The following is a 21,391-nucleotide window of genomic DNA, read 5'->3' as shown; positions in this document are numbered from 1 at the left end:
CTTGTATGAACAATACTACAAATAATAGCTTTGAACTCTAGAAGTCATAGCAGTGTAAGATCCAGTATTTTTAAGGGTTATTTTCAGAGATGCGTTTAAGCCACAAATTGATTTTGCACAGGAAGTTCACACGTGTGTTTGACTGGGGTTTTGGATCAGCCCGTTGTAAAGATATGAGACACTTGCAAAATGTAGAGCTGGGCAACGATTTTTAATAAACCCAGTGCTCAGTGTGTTAGGAGGGAGAGGTTTTGATTTGGGCCCAGGCCTAGTTATTTTTACAAGGAAAGTAACAATTGAGGGATTTTTTTTTATTCCTTATACTTGGAAGACTTCACCATGCTGAGATTCATATTTGTATATTATTTAACACATCTGAACCATTGGTACAAATTTGAAGACTGAGCAGTTGCATGGATTGAGGTTGGGACTAGTAGTGGCAGCTGCAGTTATGTTCACTGTCACAGGAAGTGGCACCAGTGGCTTTTATCTAAAACAAAGTTAACTCTTTCACTGTTTTTTAAAAGAGGGAGGAACGTAGGCAGGAAAAGTGAAATACTAAGCTGTCTGCACAGAGCTACAGGGAATCACCATTTAAGGCATGGATAGGCAAATTTAAGATAGTAGAGGGCACACCCTTTGGCAGGCCAAGAGGTTTGACATAGGGAGTGGTGTGTGTCAGGTCCTGACCTGGGGGCTGTGACTGGGAGAGGAGGGGTTTGGGTCCTTCCCCTGGAAGGGGGGTGGGTTGTTGGAACTGAAGGGCCCCCCTGCCCAACCCCATAGCAGCAGCTCCTGTCCCAGGGGGCTGGGCTGGGCTCCACACTCTAGACCTTTGGCTTTCACCACAGCGTCATGTGACGGGTGCATCTGTGTGCCGACAGCCCTCTCCCCTCCCATCCCCCTGCAATGCCCTGCCCTGCCCCCTTTCTAGTCCTGATGCCACCAGATCGCCTGTCTCAAGCTGGACTATGGCAGGCCAAATAAAATGATCTGGTGGGCTAGATGGAGCACTGTGCTGCCCATCCCTGATGTAAGGTCTGTTCCTGCTCGGTTTGAGATGGTTGAGTAAGGCCAGGTCTACCCTACAGAGCTAGACCAGTATAACTACGTTGCACATGGGTGTGAAAAATCCACCCCCCTGAGCAACGTAGTTATACCAACCTTACCTCCCATGTAGACAGCGCTATCACTGCTTGGGGAGGTGGATTAACTATGCCAACAGGAGACACTCTCCCATCAGCGTAGGAGTGTCTTCTCTTAAGTGCTATAGCGGCGCAGCTGCATCAGTGCAGCTGCACCAATGCAGCGTTTTAAGTGTAGACCTGCCCTAAAGCATGTATCTGCATTCTTTAGTCTGCTTTGTTTCTCAAGATACCTCACATACATTAATGAATTTATCCCCCTAACATTTCCATAGGATAGGCAATTATTATTCACATTCCACAGGAAATCTCGTAGAACCAAAAATTGAATCTGGATCTTCTGAATCCCACACCAATGCCTTGACCACAAGGCTATTTGTTCTCTCTGGTCATAGGCGTGGGAAGTAGGGATGCGGGGGGTGCTGCAGCACTCCCAGAATTTATGTGAGGCTGCTGGCCCCACGCCTGGGGCTTCACTCCCCAGCTCGGGTCCTGGGGACCAGCTCCGCGCCCAGCTCCCCCGCCGCTGGCTCCACACCGGGGCCCTGCTCCTGGCCTTCCGCCTGGGACTCTGCTCCCCGGCCCTGTGCCCGGGGCTTGGGTCCTACCTGCTGGCCCCGCTCCCCAGCCGCTGGCCCCACACACCTCACTCACTCCACTCCCCAACCCTGCACCTGGGGCTCAGGTCCTGGCTGCCAGCCCCACTCCCTGGCTGCTGGCCCTGTGCCCGAGGCCCACGCCCAGGGCCCCACTCCTGGCTCTGCACCCAGGGTTCTGCTCTTGGGGCCCTGGCCACCGGCCCCGCTCCCCGGCCACCTGCCCGGTGCCCCGTGCCCGGGCACCTCCCGCTCCCAGGCCTTCACTGCCAGGGCCCTATGCCTGGCCCCCTACTCCCAGGGCTCCGCTCCTGGGGCCCCGTGCCCAGCCGCCCACTCCCAGGGCTCCACTCCTAGGGCCCCACTCCCGTCCCCATGGATGGGTCTCTGCTTCTGGCCCCGCACATGGGGTCCTGGCTGCCAGCCCCTGCCCAGGGCTCCGCTCCTGGCCCCATGCCCACCCCCAGCTGTGACCACAGCCTCGGCCCCCTTATCCCTGTCCAGGTTCCCCCATCCTGGAGACACAGCCCTGCTCCCAGCCTCAGCTCGGAGGCGAGGGGGGGCAGACAGGAGTAAGGAGGCTGGCTGTTAGCACCCCCACTACTAAAAATGTTCCAGCACCAGTCTCTGGTTGGCTTGGCAGCACTGACTGCAGGAAGCATATTATACCAGCCAGCGGTACTGGCTTCCGAAGCACTTCCAGATGCAACCTAGGATGGTAAGCCCTCTGGAATGAGGCCTGGCTCTGAGAGAGACTGCTCTGTCATGTGCCATCTCAAGAGTTGAGGTCTATGGCTCTTGCTGGTGGCCTATACAGATAAATAACACTTTTGGCCTCATTGGAAGGCCCTTAGCCTTGGAATTCACTCTCTCTTTAGGTCATCAGAGCCTAAATTTGTTGACCTAGGGCAAGACTCTTCTGTTTACTCAGGCTTCTGCTTTTGTTTGTTTTTGGGGTGGAGGGAGAGGAGTAAAAGGTGCTTGTGGGGAAGATCAGACTTTGAGGTCCTCTGCTAACAATTCATCTTGTTTTATTTTTCACTCTCCAAACACAGACAAACCCAGCTCCTGTTGAGGAATCTGGGTCATGTAGTCCCAGAAATTCCTTCCAACACTAAGGAGTATATAATTAGAACTACCACTACTGTTCAGATATTACAGTATGAACGTTTTAGTTGAAATAGTTAATCTTGTATATTGTTAATCTTTGTAAGTACACCCAGAGCTTTGGATAGGCACATTTTATAAAGTCATCAATAAAGGAATATTAAATCTGTTATTTTAGTATGACTAAATTTGTGCTTGGTGTGCTGCCATCCATGGCTCTGATCCTGCATGTTGTTCCACACAGGCACCTGTTCAGAACCCCACTGAAATAACTTATTCACATAAAATTAAGTATATGTGTATTTGCTTGTAAAATCAGGGCCTTAATCTTTAATTCATTTCTCTTCTTATGAATGAAGGATGATGGTATACTGGATTGAGTGATGTTACTTAGGCTCCAAAATACACGATTGTGAATAGTCACACCTCTCTGCCCAGACATGGACTTCAGTCTGGGCCCTAAAGACCTTTCTTGGGAGGGGAAATACTTTTCTTCACCTCTCCTATAGTCCGCTTCTGAACACAAGCAAACTGGAGTGCTAGTGACAGTAAATAAAATTTCATTTGGAATGATTTTCATTTGGATTTCCTGCTTTGGGGATGCTGCATGTTTAACTGAGCAGACTATGAGCCCCTTTAAAAATCCTCAGTGGGACGCTAGCTTGCCTTTAGGAAGCTTCTACAGAGGGCCCCATGAAAGAGAGAGGTTTAGAGGGGTCAAACAAAAGTGATTATAAAAGGATTTTTATGTGTTTACCTCAATTTTTAAAATACAATGTGTGCGTTTACATATTGAGTATCTGTCACCTGTGTCAATCATTTTGTTTTCCTCTCTATGAAAGGAGTTGGAAGTTTGATTTGCAGATTACTGAGCATTCAAGAGAAAGAAAGGTTAGAAAAGAATTCATTAGTCTTAATTTCCAATCAAATGTGTATTGCTGCTTTGTAATTAACATGCACAACAAAATTGAAATGTGTCATAATGTTGAAAGCCCTACCGCTAAGTCTGTCTTCGTTATGTTATATGTTATGTGTATGCTTAATACAGATATATTGTAGTAATTCAAATATTTAACCCTTGCCATAAGAAATTCACCATTTTCTCTGCTTGGGAAAAGTCTAGTGCTATGCTGAAATGGACAAGTTACTGCAGGATAGCTGTGATGGCAAAGCTGCGTGGGGAAATTTGTGTGACTCCTGCCTGTGCTTTGCCTGCCGCTATGGGTTTCTTTGTTAGACTATGATGATAGATGTAAGTGCTGTATAGTTCTAACTAGTGTTCACCCTCTTCCTGTCATGTGTGCTACAAACTCAGCATTGCACACTGGAAAAAAGCAAGCAGACAAATCAACAGCAAGTTTCCTTAGTTTCTTAGAACCCATTTAATTCATCACCTGAGCAATATCTAATAGTCTAGAACAAAACAAACATTAAGCATCTCTTTGGCCCTTCTTATGCATGTGGTATTTATGTAAACTTCAACAGCCATAACTTTGAATTTAATGTCTGTTCTTCTTCTTGCAATAATTGTCTTAGTTCAGAATCGACCAGCACTGAAAGCTAATCGGTGTTCTGTATTGAGAAAGAATAAGGTGCAAGGAATAGGTCATAGTATCACATTTTACTCTGTCACGGTCTTCATTCAAGCTGTATAGAGGCTACAGCTGTGGAACAGCAATTTTTGAATGCTTGTTGTTTTCATGAAGCAAATTCCAAGTGCTCTGAAAATTCTCACCAGAACAACAAATTGAGCTAAATAAACAAAATCAATTCAGTCAATTAGTTAATTGTTTAATACAATAAAGTAGTATATTGAATACTTATTGAGATTTGGTATGTAGGATCAGGTTTTTCCTTGTTCTTAAGCAGCCAAGTATTTTCTATCCAAAAACTCACAGTATTCCACAAAGAGTGGGAAAAGATCTGTCCCAAAAGAAAGCTCTTAAAATTGTCTTTATCTTCACAATACTGTACAGTGAAATATTCTGTAAAACATACATCTGACAACTATCTGCAAGATTTAAAAACCTTCAGCTTGATATGGAAACATCAGAAATACTGTTAATGGAGCCAGACTGCAGACAGGTGCCTTTTCTCCCCCTTAAACTTGTTGCATTTCTTATTACCCACTAACAGTGCTTAATAAGCTGCCAGCCAACAGCTGTTAGCCAAGCTTGACAACAGTGTAGCATGTCATAAAGCTCTCAGCTCCTCTTTTGGTAAGGAGTGCAGCAGTAGTTCCTTTGGTAGGTTATCTATAGGTCAGTTGCAGCCATGTAACAGTGTTGCATGTTGCAGCTATAAATAGCACTGGTGATCTGTTTCTGTGGGAGGTGAAAGTGTTGGCTTTGATGCAATGCTAAATGATAACTGATCAAATGAACCTATCCTATACAAAGCCCAAAGCTGCATTAATCTATTCAGTATTTAAGAATTTTCAACTCAAATTATTGTTCATTTGTTGTCTAATAGTATATTAGGTTCCTATCAGTACACAATACTAATAAGGTGACTAACCTGAGGGCAATGTGGGGTAGTTCAGTGCTTTGCAAGTATTAATACAATACATAGACTTGATTACAAGCAAAAGTGTAGGATAAAATTGCTTGCCAAATGCTATTTAACTCTCAAGCAAGGACTAGTCACAGATCAGACTTTTAGGATTAACTACAATTCTATATCATGGAATGTGCATGAAAACATGTTTCCAGTAGAAAATCAGTGTTATTTCCCTGACCTAGCTGCTTATTTTGCTATGTGTCTGGCAGTTAGAAAGTAAAGAAGCCTAAAACCCCATCACTTGTGTGTCTCTTTTTTGTCTGTAGCACGAATTCTGTCCTTACTTAGTGTAAAAAGTAGCTGGGTTTGTTTCAATAGAGTTTAACTGATGTTGGCTAACACACGTGTACATGCTCATCTGGACACTCCACAAACTGATCTTTCCAGGACACACAAGTCTGTAAAGTGCCTAGCGCAACGGGCCCCATGCTCGTTTGACCCTTAGGCCCTACTAGAGTAACCTTGGTTGAAAACAAAGCAGTCATGTACAAACATGTTGGCTAATTCAGGCTAATTGGCAATCAGCGTTAGTTCAATTTAAAAAACTCTGCTGTGCACAAACCCTGAGATGAAAAGGCAGTGCAGCCTGGTGGACCAAGCACAAGGCTGGGAGCCAGAAACAGCTGGCTGTAGGGGATCTTCCAGTCAATCATTTACAACAACATTTTGTAGAAAAATCAACTTCTTTGGCTTATCTGACTGAAACCTGCTGTGCTATGTTTCAGTTCAAATCAAATACATTAAAATGTCACCTTTCTTGAATGGTTTCCCCCTGGCCCATGTACAAGTGTATTCTTCTAGTTGATGACTTTTGGTTGAATGTTCCCCCTCACTGCCATTAAGAGACTGTCAACTTTTATGATGGCTCTTCCAATCATAATCCTGTCTTCTGCCTGTTTTTCCAATGGACTGTCTGCTTGGCAAACAACCAAAGCTCTTTAACCAGTATGTATTCCGGCTTAGCGCAGAGAGCAGCAAGACATGGATAGGGTAAGGATGAAGACTTTTGAGGACCTTCCAGCTGTACTTTGCTCCAGAGAGATGTTCTATAACAGTAAGTTACAATACTGAATTGGAAGGGGGGAGAGATATTCTAGTCATGATTTCTGCTACACTGTATTTGACATAGTCTAAAAGTAGGCAGAAGTTTATCAGGTTAAACATGTCACTTGGTGAGTTGGGTTTCAAGTTTAACTTAAAGCCAATTAACCCTTCCATTTTAGCAAAGTTGTTCTGTTTCATCGTTGAAAGGTAAGATGACTGTCCATTCTATATATGAGTCAAGGTTTCTTCCTATGCTTTCATAGGAGATATCTAAAATTAGATGTAGACTCTAAACACACTATTTCAGAGTGTTAGAAATGGATATTGTTTTTATGGCCAGCCCTAGTAGAAAATTGCAGATGCCTGAAAACTGAATTCTGCAATTTATGAATTAATGTTTTTGGTCTTCTGTAGAATTTGATTTAAATATTGGAGTTTGACTTACATGGCTGAATGGAATACATGTTTAGTGTCAATACCAAGTACATAGACATGCTGGTGTGCAACTAAAGTAGGTATGTAGTCCAGTGAAAAGTTAAAGAATGAATCATGTATCTCCATAATATTTTGTTGCTTTTATACAATGGAATAGCAATTTATTAATCAGTGATCACATAAAAATGGTATCCTCTGGGTTACTTTTAAGCTGACGTTCTAATATAACAAGTCTAGTCTAAGGCCTGTGCTACACACATCACACGGGTTTTACCAAATGTGTGCCTTAAAACAGATTTAGGCCATATTTACACTAGGAGAAGGTGTAGTTTGAACACGTTGGTTAAAACATGTTAATTTCTTTGTTCACCCTAGGAGTTTATCGTTTTAACTTGTTCATTGATTGAAGGAAACCTTAGTGTGGAGCTCAAGCAAAATGAGGTTGAAAAGAATCAGAAAACTCTTGCAAACCAAAGCAACAGGATTTTATACCTATGTGCTATGAATATTTTAACAAGGAATGCCCACAAACTTCCCCTTAGCCTATAAAAAACCCCATGTACTATGGGTACTTGACTGTGGAATCTCTTTGTATAAACATATGCCTTATCATAACAAACCAATAAAAAACTATCAATACCACTCAGCAAACAAGTACATTAAGCATCTCATGTGGAAAATGTTTATACTTTGTTCCTGGAAAAATATGTTGTGTATTGATATTTTAGCACAGTGTTCAACTTGTGTAATTTGAAGGGAGGATGGGACAGGCAGAACACTTATCCAGGAGTATTTTCCCTTTATTTTTTTATTTACCTGCTATTTGGTGAAATCTGATCCAGTCCAATAGCAAAATACTTGCTCTAGCAAAATATTTTTTGAGGACTAGGGATATCTTTGTGGTAACAATGAGTTAGCACACTGAGAATGGGGTGAGCTTCCTTACAAAGGACAATCATCCCAAATTTCCTTTCAGTTTGGTAGCAACATTTTAATAAGGGACTCCTGAGAGCCCCCATTGTAGGAAAGATTGTTCAGCGAATACATTGAAACTTGGGCTGCTATGACGAGCTGAAAATACAATGATTTCAGCCTTGTCTTAATGCAAAAATTGACTTAAAAAAAACCCCTGATTACACATGGGGTTGCACCAATTTAATGTAGACACTCTTAAACTGATTTAATGAAATCAGTTTCTAAGGCAACTACCTGAAATTGATGAAACTTTTGTGAGTAGACAAGAAAAAAGAGGTTAATATGAAATTGTCACTTGATGGGTTTTAAAATCTATTGTAACAAAAGTGTTGCAACTGATTTGAAAGGCATAGTATAATGCATAGCCTAAGGTAATTATAGTTAGAAGGGTATCTATTTAAGTGTGGGCCTATGAAATACATTCTGATCTTTAAATATGCTATAGCCTATACTTTCATTGAGTTGTTGCACATATTTGCAATACTAATTGTTCTTGTTTCAGACTCTTCACTTGATGCTGTTTCATTCTAATTGATTATTTCCTGATTAGATAAAACAATTAGTTAATCTTAAAATTCATTTACTTACTAATACATCGAGAGCATTTTCATTGCGGCTGTTACCCACTTCTAAGATTTTCTCTCTTTAAAACAATCAACACGTTTTATTGATAACTGTAACAGTGACTCTCTGATCTGGTTTCTTTGAGTAGGATACACTGAAGATGCCTTTAGTGGCAAAACACTTGAAAAAGCAACACTTAGGTCATAAAGATTAACTAGTATTTTCTTTTAAATGTGAATTTTAATGCTAATGAAAAATGCCACATTGATAGTGCTATAGTGTAAGGTATTCTGCATATCCACAAAAAGTGCAACCTGGGCAGCAATAAAGCAAGCTGTACCACCAACGCGTCTCTCTCCTGACAGAGGTGTCATTTATATAATTGAGTATGTGTGGTAGAAAGGGGTTGGATGCCAAGTAATTTTCAAAGTAAAATTACCGAAAGAAAACAATTATCAAAATTAATAAGGAAAAAACAATTAATTAGATGACACTACTAATTGATTCTCCTATGACTAGTTCAGGAAAACCAACTCAAAAGATGGAATTATTGATTATTGTTATTGAGATTGCATTCAAGGAGTAGCCACATAGAATCCTTGGTGAAATTTTTTCTCCTATACACTAAGGGATGCCCCAAAATAAACAATTAACTTGACTTTGAAATCAAAATGATAAAAGAAACCAAACAATTAAATCAACAAGGATTATGCAAATGAGATACACCAGATAAAAAGGTAAATAAAACGAGTGATACAAGGTAGCAATATTTAAAACAACACAAAATTCTAAAATATAAAGTACAATAAAACAAAGTTGGCTAACTGTATTGAATGGACTAGTAGTATACAACTGAGTATAAAATTCAAAACCTATGAGCATCAACCACAGTGGTATTCACTTAGGATACTAACAGCATCAACAGATTGTTTATTGTAATTAAGACTAACTAGCAGCAAACATTATTATCATAATTTCACAGCTAAGCTTAATACTTTGTTATATACTATTCCTTTAATTTAATGAAATCACTAGATTACGGAAATTATAATTCAACTTTACAGCAAAACTCTTAAACTAACGAATGAATTAGGATGAAACTAGATAGGTTGAATAGGACAATTTAATTGCAAGTAGTGTTAACTTAAACAAAAGCTAGTAAAACCATTACTGCTCCTATTATTTCTGTTTTAAGAAAATAGTATTCTGAGGCCTGGTCTATACTAGGAAATTAGGTTGGTATAACTACGTGAGGGTGGAGTACCTATGCTGACAGGAGAACCCGTCCCATTGGTGTAGGTAGTGTCTTCACTGACCTGCTGCAGTGGTGCAGCTGTGCCATGATAGCGGTTTATGTGTAGACATACTCTGAGTTTAACCATGATTCTTAAAGCAAGTTCACAGTCATATGACCATTACGGCTCAAAATTAAGCTGTGTTTAGAAACATGTACCTAGCTGGAAATGTTACAATGACACATACAAAGCTGAAGTACCAGAATCACCCAATAAGAGATCGGTTATGTCTACACTACAACTGATGTTGGCAGAACTTATGTCACTTGGGGTGTGAATAAGCACCTTGCCTCCTGAGTGACATAAGTTACCCTGACATAGCGCCGGTGTGGACAGCGCAGATACACCTCTGCAAGCGGCAGAAGCTAGTTTTGTTATGCCGGCGGGAGAACTCTCTCCCATTGGCCTAGCTCATCTTCATCAGACGTGCTGCATCAATGCAGCTGCGCTGCTGCAGTGCTGTATGTGTAGACATGCCCATAGATACAGCAGCCCAGAGCAGATAGGATAAGCTCTGCTATAGTGGAGTCAATAGTCAATTTACAACTGTAAATGCTTAGAAAGCAGTTTAATTAACTTTAATTTTAATATCTTGCTTAATCAAACAGGTTGAGGGAGTGTTCGTAGAGAGCTGATAAGTATTAAAGGGAGATCCTGGTGTTTGAGTTAATTGGCAGAAGAAATTATTAAAGGTAATACTATGCACTAGTGTTTAAACACTGCAATACTTTTCTGTATTTAAATGTTACAAAGTACCTTGCTTTTGGCATTTAAAATAGACAAAGGTAAAATAGTCACTAGTTAAGTTGCATCATCAAGATTGGAAAGAGGCTAGTGTGGAATATAAGGTATAAAATATATTAGATAACTTTGTAGTTAAAAACACACAACACAATTAAAGTTAGTGGGAAAATATTCTGAAGTTTATAACACAAATAAAGATGAAGTAATATTTTGAAGTTAGCTTCTCTCTCTCACACCCACACTCTGTACTATTATATGGGAGAGAGATCCAAGGATGCTTCTCTCATTGACAGGTAACTCGTGTTATTGTAGCCTTGTTGGTCTCAGGATATTAGAAAGAGAGGTGGGTGAGGTTATATCTTTTATTGGACCAACTTCTGTTGGTGAGAGAAATAAACTTTGAGCTTACACAGAGCTCTTCAGAGTATTCAGGGAAATATACTCAGAGTGTCACAGCTAAATACAAGGTGGAACAGACTGTTTAGCATAAGTAGTTAACAGTTATAGGGAAGAAATAGGGGGAAGGCTATATGGGTTATAGCTTGTTGTAATAAGCCATAAATTCAGTGTCTCTATTCAGTCCATAATTTTTAGTATTGTCTTTTGAAGGTGTTGTACAGGTTCCTTTGAGGATAAGGACTGATCGGTCAGATATCGAGTGATCGCTCTGTGCAAAATATTCACTCACAGATGATAGGGTGTTTTTGTCTTTTATCATGTTACTGTATGAGTTCATTTGAGAGCATAGTTATTGTCTGATTTCACCCACATAGTTGTTTTGGAGGCATTTAGTACCCTGGATGAGGTACCCTCTGGATGAGATGTGTTGTGGGCAGTGTTGATCATTGTAGCTGTGCAGATATGTCTACAGGTTTTGCATCAGTTGTTGTGGCAGGGTCTGTTGCTGCTTTGAGTTAGTGTGTCCTGGTCTTTGGGGAGCTTGCTTCTGATGGTGAGCTTGGAGGTTGTTTGATGGCCAGAAGTTAGGGTTCAGGAAAGATTCCTTTCAGGATGTGGTCCCCATCGAGTATGGGCTGTAATTGTTTGATGAGACTCAGTATGAGTTTCAGTGTGGGGAGGTACATGACAACTGGAAGTGTGCGGTCAGAGGGGGTTTTATTTCCGTATTGTATCAGGTTTTCTCGGGGTATTTGGGTGGCCCATTTCATGATACAATCTACTTATCTGGTGGGGTGCCCTTGTTTGGTGAAGGCAGTTTTAAGTGTGTTAAGGTGTATATTCTGGACTTTCTCCTCCGAGCATATTCTGTGATATCTGAGTACCCGGCTGTAGATAACCGACTTCTTGGTGTATTTGGTGTGGCTACTGGACCTGTGAAGGTAGGTGTGGTGATACATAGGTTTCTTGTATATTGTTGTCTGTAGGGTTCTATTGCTGAAGCTGATTGTGGTGTCCAGGAAGTTTATACTAGCGTGGGAGTGTTCTAAAGGGACTTTACTGGTGGTGGTTGAAGTTCTGGTGGAAATTTGAGGCAATTTAGGTCATCTGTCCAGAGGAGGAAAATCTCATTGATGTATCTCAGGTATATCATTGGTTTCATGGTGATTTGTCCAGAAATTCTTCTTTAAGTTGGCTGTGCTAGATACTAAAAATCATGGACTGAATAGAGATACTCGATTTACAGCTTATTGCAACAATCTACAGCCCACTTAAACCTCCCCACTCCCAGATTTTTCCCCCCTTTCCTCTCTCCTCCCCCTTCAATGGTCCCTTGTTGTAGTATGGTTAGTAGTATGCTAACTACTTATGCTAAATGATCTCTTACACCTTGTATTTAGTTGTGACACTAAACATTTATCAGACCCGAAGAAGAGCTCTGTGTAAGCTCAAAAGCTTGTCTCTCTAACCAACAGAAGTTGGTCCAATAAAAGATAGAACCTCAGCTAACTTGTCTCTCAGGTAATTTTCACTCACACATGCAAGGCAGCAAAGCTTCAGATGCTTGAGTGTATATAATACAGGGCAAAGCAGAACAGTGATTTCACAAAGATGCTACAGTATTTCTTAATAGCACTTAAAGTTAGGAATTATGTTTGAAGCAAGACAACAAAGCAAAATTAACCATTAAACAATGAATTTCTACAAAGATATAACTCTCTTAACTGTACATATGTTATGTACTTATCAAACCAAAGGTTAGTTCTCTTAAGCAGTAAGCCAGATAATTTTGTAAGCCAAGTGAAGTGAGCTCCGCACTACACACCAGGTGTGAACAATAACTCTGGCAGTTACAGGTGAAAGAATCGGCACCAAATCAGTTTTAAGTACAATGGTGTTTGATTTAAATCCTATAACTTAGTCCAGTTATGTTTGTAGGAGAATTTTCCTAATTTTAAGCTACTTTAAGGCTCTGTTTCATTTTCCTCTGTCTACTGTAATTCTATTCTTTGGCTTATTTGGAATCAGGTTATCTTATAGTATCTATGGAAACTGATACGCTTATGACTTTGGTATTTTCCAATGAAGAGTTTCTACCACCCCAAGAGTCTTGTTTTATGGAATAGGGCTAAAATCTAATAGGTTCAGTATTCTAGGAAAACAATAATTATGCTCTTTGAGGCCAAATTCTGGCTTTCTTTGAAGCACAGAAATGCCCCATGGAATGTTAGCAATAAGCATTGACTTCCTAAATCTTTCTGCACATTTAAGCCGGTGGAATTTCTCACTCTTCCTTCTGTTGTTCTCTGTGCAGTCTTTTTTCGTGGTGGGACTTAGGATTCTGTCTTCAGGGAAATCTCTCTTTCCCCAAGATGCTAATAATGTGATTCTGGATGTTAGTGTCCCAGGCTCTAAGATTGTTCTTAGTGAAGGACTCTTAGTCAAAAAAATTTTTTTTTCTCTTAGAGTTAAACAAACACTTATTACATGGAATGGACCAGGTCATTGATCTGTTGAATGTAGGTTTTGCTGGACAAAGATTTTGAGCTTGACAATCCTTTCTATGTATAATCTCCCCTTTGATTACACTCGGGAGCTTGGTCTACCCCCAAAAGCACATATTTGGCATTTTCCATTGGCCCGTTTTCTTTTGGGGAGGTGGTCATTGATTAACTGGACAGGTCAAAGTGTCATGGCAAGTTTCCTGCCCATCCAATAGATGGCATTCAAGCCTCACACAAAGTTCCTTTCCAAGGGTTTCCAGCCTTTCCTTGGAATCCTTAATGTCTTCTTTAGCATAGTTAATTAAAATACACACTAACAGAATTGTTCAAAGAGTCTTTTGGCTCGCTTTCTGTTTCTAGTTCTCGAACCACCATTTAACAACAGAATAAAGCTTTCTCATATTGTAACTAGGTAATTCTCTTCCGGAAGTTGTATTCTTCATACTCTTAACTTTAATTTTGAGTAAAGTTTTGTTCCAGCCCACTTACAAATGTGGGAAGAAATTATCCCCCATTTGATTCTAATTTACAACAACTTCCAGGTTCATTATAAAATCAGAATTTTAGAATAGATTAGCTGGTTTTAAGCATTACCCCTGATACTTCAAAACACTAGCAACACAACAAGAGTGCTCCTTCTTACTAATAATGGCTTCACAGTTGCTCCACTTAATCTTTTTTATACCATGTTTCTGGATTTGTTAATATGTGAGCATACACTACAGTTCTATATACCAAAATCTTCTTTTTGTTAGTAAAAAGATATTTTCATATATATGTTTGTGGTAGTGTTGTAGCTGTGTTGGTCCCAGGATATTAGAGAGACAAGGTTGGTGAGATAATATCTTTTATTGGACCAACTTCTATTGATGAGAGAGATGAGCTTTCAGGGGTGCTGCAACTAGGGCTGAGATGGAGGTGCACCCACACCGCCGGGCTTGAAGTGGTTTCCATCATGTACAAGGTTTACAGTTTTGTTCAGTGGCTTTCAGCACCCCCACTATAAAAATTGTTCCAACAGCACTGCGAGTTTTCACAGAGAAGCTGTTGCTAAGGAGAAATGAGCTTCTCTGTGAAAGCTCATCTCTCTCACCAACAGAAGTTGGTCCCCTAAAAGATATTACCTCACCCACTTTTCCATATATATGTGAACTTATTCAGTGATACAAAAACCTACTTTATTAGAAAAACCTTTGTTTGATCACTTTAAACCAGGGGTCGGCAACCTTCAGCACACGGCCCATCAGGGTAATCTGCTGGCGGGCTGCGAGACATTTTGTTTACATTGACCGTCCGCAGGCACGGCCCCCCGTAGCTCCCAGTGGCCGCAGTTTGCTGTTTCTGGCCAATGGGAGCTGTGGGAAGCGGTGGCCAGCACGTCCCTGCGGCCCGCAGCTTCCGTTGGCTGGGAACGGCGAACCACGGCCACTGGGAGCTGCGGGGGGCTGTGTCTGCGGAAAGCCATGGTAAACAAAATGTCTCGCAGCCCGCCAGCGGATTACCCTGATGGGCTGCGTGCCTAAGGTTGCTGACCCCTGCTTTAAGCCTTAACCAAAAAGTCATTATGTGAGTTGGTCTTAGAGTTTTATGGCTCTCTAGATGGCTAAAACAGTTGTTTACTTTTGTTCACCTTATGAACTGGGGAATGTTGTGAGATTACTTATTAAGTTAATTTATTTATTTGCACATTGCTAAGAGGTGCATTAATGGTTGTGATGAAACCATTTAGTTTAGCATTTCCAAAACAATTCCGGAGATGTTGATGTTAGAAACACTTAAGTTTATAGTCCCACTTTGCTGGGACCTTGACTCGTTAACAAGGAGATATTGCCGGAATGGGAAAGAGAAAACAGACTGTAGCATCCTTTGTGTGTAGGTTTCTGTGTCACTTATGAGGAGATGAATTGAAACATGATACTAAGTATATTTTGAGAACTCTTTGGCATGTTACCTTTTATTTCAGACTTTGTTTGTGACTTAGTTTAATACAGACTTATTCAAGATGTTAATAGAAATCTAGATGAAAGCGGGGAAGGACAGGTCACTCTTTAAGGATCTTGAATGTGTGGAGATATGAAGGCCTGGTCTCCACTACGAAGTAAGGTCAACATAAGGTGACTTGGTGGTGTTCTAGTTGTGCATGTGTATATGCTTAAATTTGTGTCCCACCATGGGCGGTGGGTGGAGCCCCCCTTTGGGAAGGTTAGCCCTCAGCTCTGCCCCTTCTTCCCACGGCAGGAGCCCCGAAACCCCCTGCCCCACCTGCGGCCGGAGCCACAAGCCCCCTCCGCCCAGAACCCACCCCCTCACCCCTGACTGCAGAAGCAATGGACCAGCCGCAGCCTGGAAATCCCCCAACCCCTCCAGCTGCAGGAGCCCCAGGCTGGCCGAAGCCGTGCTGCACCTCCCCTCCTTGGACCCAGCCTCCTCCTCCCAGCATATGTGCCTCCTCAGCCGCCCTGGAACCTACATGGGACATAATAAAACAAAAACTTCGCTGCCAAACCCCGCAACCGGGGCTCCGGCGGCCGCAGCAGGTCCGGTGGCCGTGGCAGCGCTGAGGGAGTCAGAGTCTCCCTGGCCTATTATACCTGCCATTCATGTGTCCCACCACGTAAGTGCGCCATTACAGTGAGGCAGTAAAACCACCTCCCTGAGCAGCGGTGAGCCATGGTCAATGTACTGAGGTCAACACCGCATGAGTGTAGACTCTGCGGTACTTATGTCAATCCTAACAGTCCTCTAGCAGCTGTCCGAGAATTCCCAACACTGATCACTCTAGTCACAATTGTGAACTCCACTGCTCAGGGGTCACAGACACCAGACGGCCTCCCATCCCTTTTAAAGCCCTTTGAATTTTTGAAATGTCTTTTCCTGATTGTCCAGCTTGGTGAGCACACCTTGCAGCTCTCTGTTGTTGTGAGGATCTGACCCTGCCGGCGACACGCTCTGGCTTGGAGTAGACAAGAGATATTGGATCTCTGCAGCCTGTGGGCAGAAGAGGCTGTGCAAGCACAGCTACAGACCAGCCATAGAAATGTGGACATCTACCAGCAGATTGCATGGGGGATGCAGAAGGGGTATGACAGGGACCAGCAGAAGTGACGCGTGAGTTGAAGGAACTGCGTCAGGCATATCAGAAGGCCAGGGAGGCCAACACTGCAGTCGATTCAGTGCCGAGCCACAGACCTGAAGCTGTTACAAAAGGCTGCATGCCATGTTTGGTGGAGACCCCACCTCCACCCTGCAGACCACAATGAATACCACAGCCTCCTGGCATGAACCATGAGAAAATGGAGGAGGAGGATGTGCGACATGCAACCAAGGGGTCCAGCTATGCCATTAGCCAGAACCTGTTTGAGACTCTACCACAGTCCAGTCAATCCAAGCAGCAAAGCATGGTTAGCCCAAGGAAGCTCAGGTAAGTGTGTAATTGTATTTCCCATTGCAATGACGTACTGATGGTGCCCCCAACTTAACAGGATTCAGCTATCGACTTTTCATTAACTTACTCATACTAGAACAGGTAGCAGTACAACAAAGAGAGGAAGAGTTCTCCTTTTCATTCCCCGTAGAGTTGGGCAAGAGGGGTCATTCAGTTTGTTTGTTTAGTTATGTACACGGGGATGTCCCTTGAATCCTCCTGAGAGATCTCAATGAAATTTATGTGGAGGTACTCTGCAGTCCTCTCCCGACGGTTTCTAGGGATGGCAGCCTTATTTCTTCCTCTGTGGTAGGATGCTTCCCGACACCAGTCAGCAATCACTTCAGCAGGCACCATTGCAGCACACAGCAGGCTAGCAGAATACGGGCTCCAAGAAGCCCGCAGCAGCTGTGCTCTCTGTGTCTTAGTTACTCTCAACTAAAATCACCACTACCTGTGGAAAATGGTGCCAATATTCAGTGCCATTGTCCTATACTCCTAGTTTCATGTAACCAAGCAATTCCCTTCTCATTTCCAACACGCCTGGCGGGCCATACTCACCATGGCTGATACTGTGAGTGGTGCCATACACTAGCACTCTGATGCAGATGTGTCAATAAGCATGTCTTGGTTACAACTTTAAAGGGAGCAAGGGAAGGGGGAGTTCAGAATCTTAAGTTTCAGTTTCCATTGTGACTATACTGATGATAGTATATCTGTGTGTTTTTATTTGACGCTGCTACTGTTGCAGCCTTGGGGGGTTCCCCCTCCATACAGGAGTGCCAGAAGCTCCCTAGAAATGGGGGGGGGCCATCAGCACCAGAACTGCCCTCCTCTCTGCCCTCTTCTCCCATTGCTTGCCCATAAGGCAGGAAAAAAATGCCCTCCCACTTCTATAAGTGATGGGGCCATGGCCCCCCTGTTCAGATGCCCCTTAGCTGAGTTGCTCCAGCATCAGCACGTACAGCCTCTCACTGGCTGGCCCAGCTGTGGGACTCCTCCTGGTGTGTGTGCTGATCCCAGAACAACTCAGCTAAGCGGTGCCTGAATGGGGGAAGGGCATAGAAAAGTAGACCTTTCTGTGGCAAGGTGGTCTGGTGCCAAAATAGGGATATTAAAAATGTATATGCCGGGGCCAAAATCAGACCCTTTAGGGACTCCAAGTAATTCAGCCTCTATGGCTATTAATCCTAGGAACTTCTGCCAAGTTTGTAAATCAGGGTACCAGTTGTAATAGGTGCTTTTGTCTGATGATGTGAATATTCATCCACCAGGACCTAGAATGAGATCACCCGAACATTTTATCGAGGACCCAAGCAGGCGATAACTAATGTTGATCATTAAATCAAAGCTGGATTTGACTTGGTGACCTAGAGGTGAGTAATAGCTGTGAAATATGATGGACTAGGTAGTAGCACCATTTTCATCTCAAATTTCTGATTCTCTGAAGGAGTAGGATTGTACATCTCAAGTACTAAGGTATTCTCCCTGGCTCATAATACAAGAGTAGAAGGACATTTAATTATATGAAAAGGTGGTAAATTCAAAACTAATAAAAGGACTTTTTTCACAGCTGTGGTTTAAGTGTGAAACTTATTGCTTTAGGAAGTCACTGAGACCACAAATTTAACCAGATTCAAAAAGGGATTGTACATTATTTATAGTAACTCTGGGTATTTTTAATAGCCGTATAAATCACTATGAAAAAATTGGAAGGGATATTAAACCTCATGCTTCAGGGTTTAAACCAGTCTCTATTGGAGACCCGAATGAGACCTGTGTTAGGGGCAGATCATCCCACATCTTCCTACTGCAAGGTTCTTACACTTTCCTCTGAAGCATCTGGTACTGGCTGCTGTCAGAGACAGGATAGTGGACTAGATGGACTTTGGATCTGATCCAGTCTGGTAATTCCAATGTTAATGCATCTTGCACATCCTGGGTACACATTTCTTTAGTGACTTTGCTGGAACATGTTTACCCTTTAATTATGTGGGGGGTGGAGAGGGTGGGGTTTCAAATGTTCACCCAGCATTTAACATGTAGGTGATCTTCATGCCTTATCTGCATTACTCTGAGGACTGTGATTTAACAGTATTCATAATCAGCATGTAAGAATCCCGTTAATCTCCAAATCAAATAGTAGATAACAGTAATTGACATCTTTCTGCCGTTCAGTGCATAGCACACTAACATTGTTTCCTCCTGCTTAATATGTGAAAGTCCTGAAAGTGGCTATTAGATGCATCTGAACTCAGAAATAATACACCAGTAGAGGCTATGGGAGCAACAACGACATTTTGCCACATAGTATGCAGCCAGAAGGGGTCCTATGTTTCAAAGGGTTTGTGCTAGGAAATTTAATTGCAACAAAACACTAATTACTGAGTACAGTAATTTCAATATTAAAATTGGAAGTGGGGGGAATCTAAACAATGTTTCCCACTGGTCAATAGGGCAATAAAAATAAAAGTAAATTAAGTTATCTCCAATTTCATGGATGGATTGACACCTCTATTTTAGATTTTAAAATATCATGTAAAATTATCTGAACATATAAAAAATATGGTCAGTCACAGTTCTGATTCTTGCCTTCACTCTGGATTATGAACATACTCTTAAAATGTTTTTGTACACAGATAATTATATAAAAGTACCTGAAAATTGTAAATATACAGTGGCCAAATTGAGTAATCCCTTAAACAATCCCTATAAATGGCTTCAGTCTCATTTTAAAAGTAGGATTAAATGTCCTTGGAAGGATACCTGAAGAATATTTTATAAATGGTTCCACACCCACAGTGGAATCCTGAAATGCAATGTTTCTCTACTGACTCCTTATCTGCGGGTATGTACTGGGCCTGTAATGAGGTGTTTTGAGTAGGTAGCTGACATGGATTTTTTTTTTTTTTTTTTTTTTAAATATCACATTTAGATATGAGTTGAGAGTGCGACAACTACTTGGATTTTGCTTATTGCTTGATATTTATATTCCTGTAGCCCCTGTGATTGTTGAGCCATGTTAATACTAAGTCATTTTTTCTTTGGTTTAAAGTATTTAAGATGCTCAATAGCTTTCAGGCGTGCGTGCTTTTATACATTAAAATGTGGTGTAACTTGCAAAAATGTTTTAAAAAATAGGTTTAACTGTAGATTTACCAACCTTGGCAATATCTCTTTAAGGTAATTCCTGTATTCATGAAGTTTTTCCATTTCAACAGTTAAATTTGATACATTTCTGATTATTGCTAGTGTAACCCACTGGTCAATAAAAAGAGGAGTATTTGTGGCACCTTAGAGACTAACAAATTTATTTGGGCATAAGCTTTTGTGTGCTAAAGCCCACTTCATCAGATGCATGCAGTGGAAAATACAGCACACACACACACACCATGAAAAAATGAGTGTTGCCATACCAACTCTAACAAGACTAATAAATTAAGGTGGGATATTATCAGCAGGAGAAAAAAACTTTTGTAGTGATAATCAGGATGGCCCATTTCAAACAGTTGACAAGAAGGTGTGAGTAACAGTAGGGGAAAAAATAGCATGGGGAAATAGTTTTTACTTTGTGTAATAACCCATCCACTCCCAGTCTTTATTCAAGCCTAATTTAATGGTGTCCAGTTGGCAAATTAATTCCAGTTCTGCAGTTTCTCGTTGGAGTCTGTTTTTGAAGATTTTTGTTGTTGAAGAATTGCAACTTTTAGGTGTGTAATTGAGTGACCAGGGAGGTTGAAGTGTTCTCCGACTGGTTTTTGAATGTTATAATTCTTGACGTCTGATTTGTGTCCATTTATTCTTTCGCATAGAGACTGTCCGGTTTGGCCAATGTACATGGCAGAGGAGCATTGCTGGCACTGGTCAGTGTGTGTTATGAGATGCCATCTGTGCGCGTGTGTAACAGAAGATATGTTACAGCCCTCATCTACAGCACCTAGCTCAAGTTGCCAAGACTCCTGCTTTCAGCTCTGGAGATCCCTGGACCAATCTCTAGGTTGGTGAAGATGGCAGCCATCACACCAGCAGTATGGTGGGTAGAGTTAATGACATAGCTCAGATCATATTGTTAATGGATGTGTTACATATATATCGGCTGTGGAGCCCATTTCAGGCTTAGAGAGAGCCATATGAGCAAACCTCTGTTTGCACAGAGTTTCAGTAGGGGACAGTATGGTGCAGAGTTCATTGTCTAAGTGGAGCCTTAGTTATTAACACCTAAAAAATATTAAAATTGACTTTCATTGTCCATGCTAAGATGGCTGACAAGGTTTTGTTTTTTTTAAAGCATAAATATGGTACAAAGTAAAATGGAGACTTAAAAATTGTCAATTTTTAAAAAAAACAATTAAAAAATCTTGTCAGGCTTGAGAGTAGAAAAATCTGAACAGCATAGTTTCACTTAGGTTCATAGCCAATTTATTTCTACTATTGTAAACCATTAAATGTCTGGGTTACAAATAGACAAGATGGGTGAGGTAATACTGCAGCCAAAGTTTTGTTTTAAAGTAACTGTTTATACTTGCATTAAAACAACCCTATAAAACACTTCTACCTTTTCTAAAAGCATGATTTTACCAAGGCCAAATTTGAGTTGCCC

The sequence above is a fragment of the Emys orbicularis genome, chromosome 8 (genome assembly GCF_028017835.1).
Source record: "Emys orbicularis isolate rEmyOrb1 chromosome 8, rEmyOrb1.hap1, whole genome shotgun sequence".
In the NCBI taxonomy this organism is placed as follows: Eukaryota; Metazoa; Chordata; order Testudines; family Emydidae; genus Emys; species Emys orbicularis.
The sequence above is the reverse complement of the archived record's forward strand: the minus strand, read 5'-3'. Positions refer to the sequence as shown.